The sequence below is a fragment of the Canis lupus genome, chromosome 7 (genome assembly GCF_003254725.2).
Source record: "Canis lupus dingo isolate Sandy chromosome 7, ASM325472v2, whole genome shotgun sequence".
Taxonomy (NCBI): domain Eukaryota; kingdom Metazoa; phylum Chordata; class Mammalia; order Carnivora; family Canidae; genus Canis; species Canis lupus.
In genome coordinates this window covers 23,894,002-23,900,378 of record NC_064249.1, presented here as the reverse complement: position 1 = coordinate 23,900,378, position 6,377 = coordinate 23,894,002, and the positions used below count along the sequence as shown (strand labels likewise).

Here is a 6,377-nt window from a genome sequence, read left to right as displayed (position 1 = left end):
ATATACAGACAGAGCCCCCTGCCCCCGTAGAAGGCTATACCCCAGTGTGGCCGACCTAGAGGTGGGCTCTGCCGGGGGCAACACTGTGGTCCTCCTGGAGGGGTGCTCAGCGCACCTGTGCTCTTCACGCCCATTGCCTCCTGGCCAGAACCTTTGGGGCAGGGGGTGGGGGTGGGCTGCAGTTCTCATCCTACCCTGTAAATTCCATGAGGCTGGGAACCACAGCCAAGGGGGGCTCCACCTAACACCAAAACTCCAGGGTACACTTCACGCTCATTTCATCCATAAGTAGGAAATCCAAGGTGGAGTTCATCCAAATTGTGCTTTTTGCCTGACCCCACAAAAAGAAGGCTCTGTGGTGTTTACCAATATGTCACAGCAAAGGAAACCATGCTGAACGCAGAACCTGTCTTAGAAACATTTGTCATCTTAGGCCCCATCTGCAGCACCAAGCTCTATTTCCGGGCAGGAAATGAAACCACAGTGAGCAAGGTAAATCTTGAGCTTCAAGTTAGCAATTTGGGAGCAGTCATCATCGTCTTTCAGCTTAACTTCTAGCACACATTTGCCTGAGGTCCGGCGGGGGGAAGGGGGGAGGGTTGGGGAGCAGAGACAGTGACCAGATGGGCCTGGGGGCATTTCAACTGAACTGTGCGGTTTGGGTCAAGAATCCACCCATGTACCTTGGGGTGCTGGGGGTTACATTTCTGCTCCCCAGGACAATTGGTTGTTAGTACAGATAGAGGCTTGGGATAGATAACTAGATGTGGGGTAAAAAGAAAAGTCAGAATTACGAACTGTCAGTACTGAGAACTGATTTGGAGGTTATCTGGTCCAAGTCTTCATTTTATAGACGTGGAATTAGAAGCCCAGAGAAATTATGTGACCTTAGGAAAGGTCGCATAAGCATTTTTCTGGCAGGCATGAGACATGAAATTGGGTAGATGACATTTTGAAGTGGCAATTTTAATGTAACCATAGGGCCATTTCGATGATGCCTAAAAAGTACTGCTTTCAGCAGCACAACACACACGTTCACTTTATTCTTTGACCTCACCTTATCTATCCCCTTATCTCAGGTCTTGTGGGAAAACATACAGAGATCATTTAGTGATTCCTGCAGTGGAGGCCTTTGGGCAACATTATTGACTATTTCTGTAGCATAAATAAGATGATCTGTAGTAGCACAAAAGCCTAGGGTGTCATGGGTCTTGCCATAAATTAGCATGTCTTGTCTTTGTTTTCAGTTATTTTACTTTTTTGTTTTATTGTGTAGTTTTTTTTTTTTAAAGATTTTATTTATTTATTCATGAGAGACACACACAGAGAGAAAGAGGCAAAGACACAGGCAGAGGGAGAAGTAGACTCCATGCAGGGAGCCTGATATAGGACTTGATCCTGGGTCTCCAGGATCATGCCCTGGGCTGAAGGCGGGGCGAAACTGCTGAGCCACCCAGGCTGCCCATGTTTTATTGTTTCCTGTGATAAAAAATTTTCTCTTTTCATACTATGGAAGAAAGAATCTATGGCTAAGGTTTCATAATGTACGTACTTGAGGTATGTCCAACCTTCCCCTCTGCCCCTTCCCCACCCTCTTAATATATATATTAGGTGGACCTGATGAGTTCGTGGAATAGAGAGTATAAGTTCATGGTATCCACATCAACAAAATGCAAATAATTATTTGTTGACAGTTTCCCGAAGATAGTAAAATATCTTATACATGTAAGATATTATATACACATACATTATATATGACTTATAAATGATACAGTTCTTATGGAACTACCCTGAGTTTTCTATTTTTCCCGTTTATTTGGACTTTGAGCCTTTTTCCAAGGGATCCCCCTGCCTGGACTGCCCTTACCTTCTGCTGGCATGGCAAACATTTTATCCTTTAAGGTCCAACTCAGTTGTTATTACCTCTAAGAAATGTTTCCTTAATCTTTTAGCATAAATGGAACACTCCCTTTTTTGTGCTATCATATGTCTTTGGACATCCCTCAAGTATAGCCAGTCACTCTTTACTTGGAATTATTTATTTAGGGATTGTGATCCATCCACTTCCTGAGCCCAGCATGGTACCTGGCACGTAGTAAAGCTCAATAACCCACCAGAGCCACCTCTGCCAGCAACATGTTCAAGGTAATTCGGAGGTCTGTGGGGCCAGCCAGCCTGAGTCTGCTCACCTTTAAAGTCTATGCGTCACTTCAAAGGGACTCACCTCACAAAACTTCTGTGAAGGTTAATGAGCTTTCACTCTACTCGGTTCCTGAGGGTCAATCTAAATATGTGGAGGAGCCAAGGACCCAGCTTGAAGAAAGCATTTCACATCTCCGACATTATTGCGAGCCATATACAAGTCGGTGTCAGGAAATGTACTCACAAACAAAGCCCAAGATGCAGAGCTTGGTTCAATGGGGGGTTAGACAGCTATGAATATCTCCAAAATGCACCTCCTGGATTTTTTCCAAGACTTGGTGTTATTGGTTTTGCTGGCATTGTTGGACTTCTTTTGGCTAGAGGGTCAAAAATAAAGAAGCTGGTGTATCCACCTGGGTTCATGGGACTAGCTGCCTCTCTTTATTATCCACAACAAGCCATCGTATTTGTCCAGGTCAGTGGGGAGAAATTATATGACTGGGGTTTACGAGGATACATAGTCGTAGAAGATTTGTGGAAGGAGAACTTTCAAAAGCCAGGAAATGTGAAGAATTCACCTGGAAATAAGTAGAATGCTCCATGCTCTGCCCATTTTAATCAGTTATAGGTAAACATTGGAAACTCCATGCATTTTCTACAGAAAAATGGCAGAGAAGTCAGTACTGAATGTAGTAAATTGGCTTTCTTCTTCAGGAAAAACTATACCAGGCTTCTTTGTTATCTTGGGTGATACCATACTACCAGTGGACTAATCGGAAATCCTTTCACCTAGAGATAATGTCCAGCATTAGAACTCCTGGTTCTCATGTTGCTATTTATGTACATAATTAAAATTCTGAATTAAAAAAAAAAAGCTCAATAAATACTGGTTAGGTAAACCATGTCTTCCGGGGCGATGATGCTCTAGAAAGTGTTCTAGCAGCTGCTTCAGTCATAGGAACCTAGGACAACTGGTCTCCTGTTCCCCAGATCCTGTGGAAAGACATGGCAACAGATGTCATGAATCCATATGCCCTTTGATACCGGGAGCACTTTTGCTTCCGATTTTGCCAGTAAGAGACCAAGATTTTGGGTACTGTGCCCCTAGGAAATCATATAAACTTGAGGCTATAAAAGAAAACCTGATTTTTTTTTCAAATGATTTCTAGTTTCCCTCACTATTGCTTTTTAAAAATAAAATACTTATTGAAGTATAATCATTATCCCGTGCTGATTCCAAATTACCTTTTTATGCTGTTACCTCTTCCCATCTCTGTGATTTTATGCTCTGACAAAACATTTGTCAGTCAATAAGTATTTATTGAGAGTCCTGCAGGGTATCTAACATTTTTAACACACATCATACTTTGCTTAAATATTCTCCTGGTTTTATAACTTTGGCTTATAATACAGTCTAAATGAGAAAAATATTTCACTTGAAGGTGTTTGGAAGTTCCTAATCTTGAGATTGGTGCTTCTGATGGGGAAAGAGACAGTCACAATTTATTGGCCTACTATGTGGCAGGAATTATGCTCCAGAGTTTACATATATTATCTTATTTGATCCTTACACCTATTCCATGTGTAGGTGGTCTGATACTGCATTTTATGGCTAAAAAAAAAAAAAAAAAAACAGATTCAGAGAGAGCAAGCAGCTGTAACTGGCAGAGGGTCAGTCCAGGGCTTGAATTCAGGCCTGTCTAGGCTAACATCCACACTGTTTCCTATGCATTATTTTCTTATTTCATTAAAGTACCCTAACGGCAAACATTTGGAATGATTACAACTGAAGATAGATTGTAAATTCCTCAAGGCTGAGACTGTGCATAAAACTGAAATTTGCTTTTTGATGATTTTCACATGTCTTTGTGTCTCTTTTTTTCCCTATACATGAAAGATAGGACTCAAATTGAGATTCCTCCCTAAGCATCTGGAAATGATGTGATGGTTTCTCACTCTCCCTCTTTTTGTCAGTTCCAAAGAACAATTCACAAAACTTAGCCCCAAACTCAAAAGCTACCCAGTGATGTTCATGATTCCAACCACATAGTCATTCTTTTTTGTTTGTGTTTTCTATATGATTTTCATGTATCTTTCTGTTCGTTCTCTCTTTCCCTCTTTAAAACAACCCGGAGCAAAGTAAAACAAAACCCAAAAATCTACACTCTGTAATTTACAAGGTATTTCAAGGTCATTCACTCATTTGTCCATTCAATCAATTGAACAATTTGTTTGCCAATCGATTTTGAGCTCTTTGATATGTCTAAAGTGTGTCTGAGAAATCCCCATCCCTGAGGAACTCTTAGGTGACCATCCGCCAGCTGACTGCAAGATTGTGTATTTATTTCATATTAGTCCTGTGAACAAAGTCTAAAAGACTTCAGAAGAATAAGAAATGAATGTTATTAGAAAGAGGAGAAAAGGGAGAACAACGAAACCAACATAATAGGGGAGTCATGTGAGCTGGGTATTTAGCCATTCAATCCATGAACATGTACTTGACCATCTCCTATGTGTTAGGCATTATTTGAGGCACCAAAAATGGAAACGTGATTATCTTCAAAGAGCTCACAGAGCAGAAGAGGGAAAAAGACATGTAAGCAACTGAGAGATAGATACTAAGACAGATGTACAAATTACAGTGTGACTGCAGAGGGAGGAACAAGCAGGAATTCCTAGAGGAGGTGGATTTAGCTGAATCTTGAAGGATATAAAATATTGATGTTTTGAAAGCTATGAAGGTGTTTTTGGGGGGTAGAGTGAGCAAAAACCTCCATGAAACAGCAGGGCATACTAAGGAATTTCAAGCAGGCAAGAGTTGGAGAGGGGAGTGGGAGCAGATGGGCAGCAGTACAGGATGAGTCCAGGTTGATAGGCAAAGGTTGATGGAACAAAAATGGCCTTGAATGCCAAGCTAAGGAGTTCTTATTCCACAGACCTTGGAAAGCCATGGGAAGATTTTGAAATGAGGGATGATATTTGAATATGTTTTCATCTATGTTATCAAAGAAAATAAATGTTTGAAAGAGAAAATTTAATATTTTTCATATATGTTACTAGAAAAGTTTTTTTGTAAAGTATTTACAATTACATAATAAATTTAAAGGAGAAAATCTTGCAAATAATGAATGTAGTTTTTAACATTTTTAAAAAAGATTTTATTTATTCATTTATTTTAGAGAGAAAGATAAAGTATGCATGAGTGGGGGGAGAAGCAGAGGGAGAGAGAGAGAATCTCAAGCAGACTCAGCCCTGAGTGTGGGGCCCAACATGGAGCTTGATCTCACAAGGCTAAGATCATGACCTGAGTCAAAATCAAGAGTTGGATGCTTAATTGATTGAGCCACCCAGGTGCCCCTGAATGTAATTTTTTAATTACATTTTTTATTTTCAGATAGTTGTAGGTTCACAAGCAATTATAAAAACTAATTTAGAGACATCCTATATACCCTTTACCCAGTTTCCTCCAATGGTACTATCTTATAACACAATGGTACAATTTTACACAACTAGGATATTAACATTGATACAGTTAAAATAAAGAACATGTCCATCACCACAAGAATCGCTCATGTTGACCTTTAATAACCATACACTTCTCCCCCACTCACTCCTGAAAACCTGGAAATTCACTATTTTTTTCCTTTTTTGGATAGTGCTTTGGATGTCAAGTCTAGGAATTCTTTGCCTAGCACTAGATCCAATTAAAAAATGGGCAGAGGGGACACCTGGGTGGATCAGTGGTTGAGCATCTGCCTTTGGCCCAGGGTAGGATCTGGGATCGAGTCTCACATCAGGCTCCTTGCAGGAAGCCTACTTCTCCCTTGGCCTGTGTCTGCCTCTCTCTCTCTCTGTCTCTCATGAATAAGTGAATAAAATCTTTAAAAAAAAAATGGGCAGCGGGCCTAAATAGACATTTTTCCAAAGGAGATATTCAGATGGCCAACAGACACATGAAAAGATGCCCCACATCACTAGTCCTCAGGGAAATGCAAATCAAAACTACTGTGAAATTATCACCTCACTCCAGTCACCATGGCTAATGTCAAAAAGATAAGAAATAACACGTATTGGCCAGGAGAAAAAGGTACCCTCATGCACTGTTGGTGGGAATGCAAATTGGTGCAACCATTGTGGAAAGCAGTACGGAAATTCCTCAAAATATTAAAAATAGAAATGCTGTATGATACAGTAATTCCACTACTGGGTATTTCCCAAAAGAAAACAAAAACACT

At 40.4% G+C, this 6,377-nt stretch overlaps 1 pseudogene; it reads left to right on the top strand.

Annotated features, from left to right (window-relative positions):
* Positions 1–245: 245 nt before the first annotated feature.
* Positions 246–3,196, top strand: LOC112648214 (MICOS complex subunit MIC26-like; annotated as a pseudogene).
* The last annotated feature ends 3,181 nt before the right edge of the window (positions 3,197–6,377 follow it).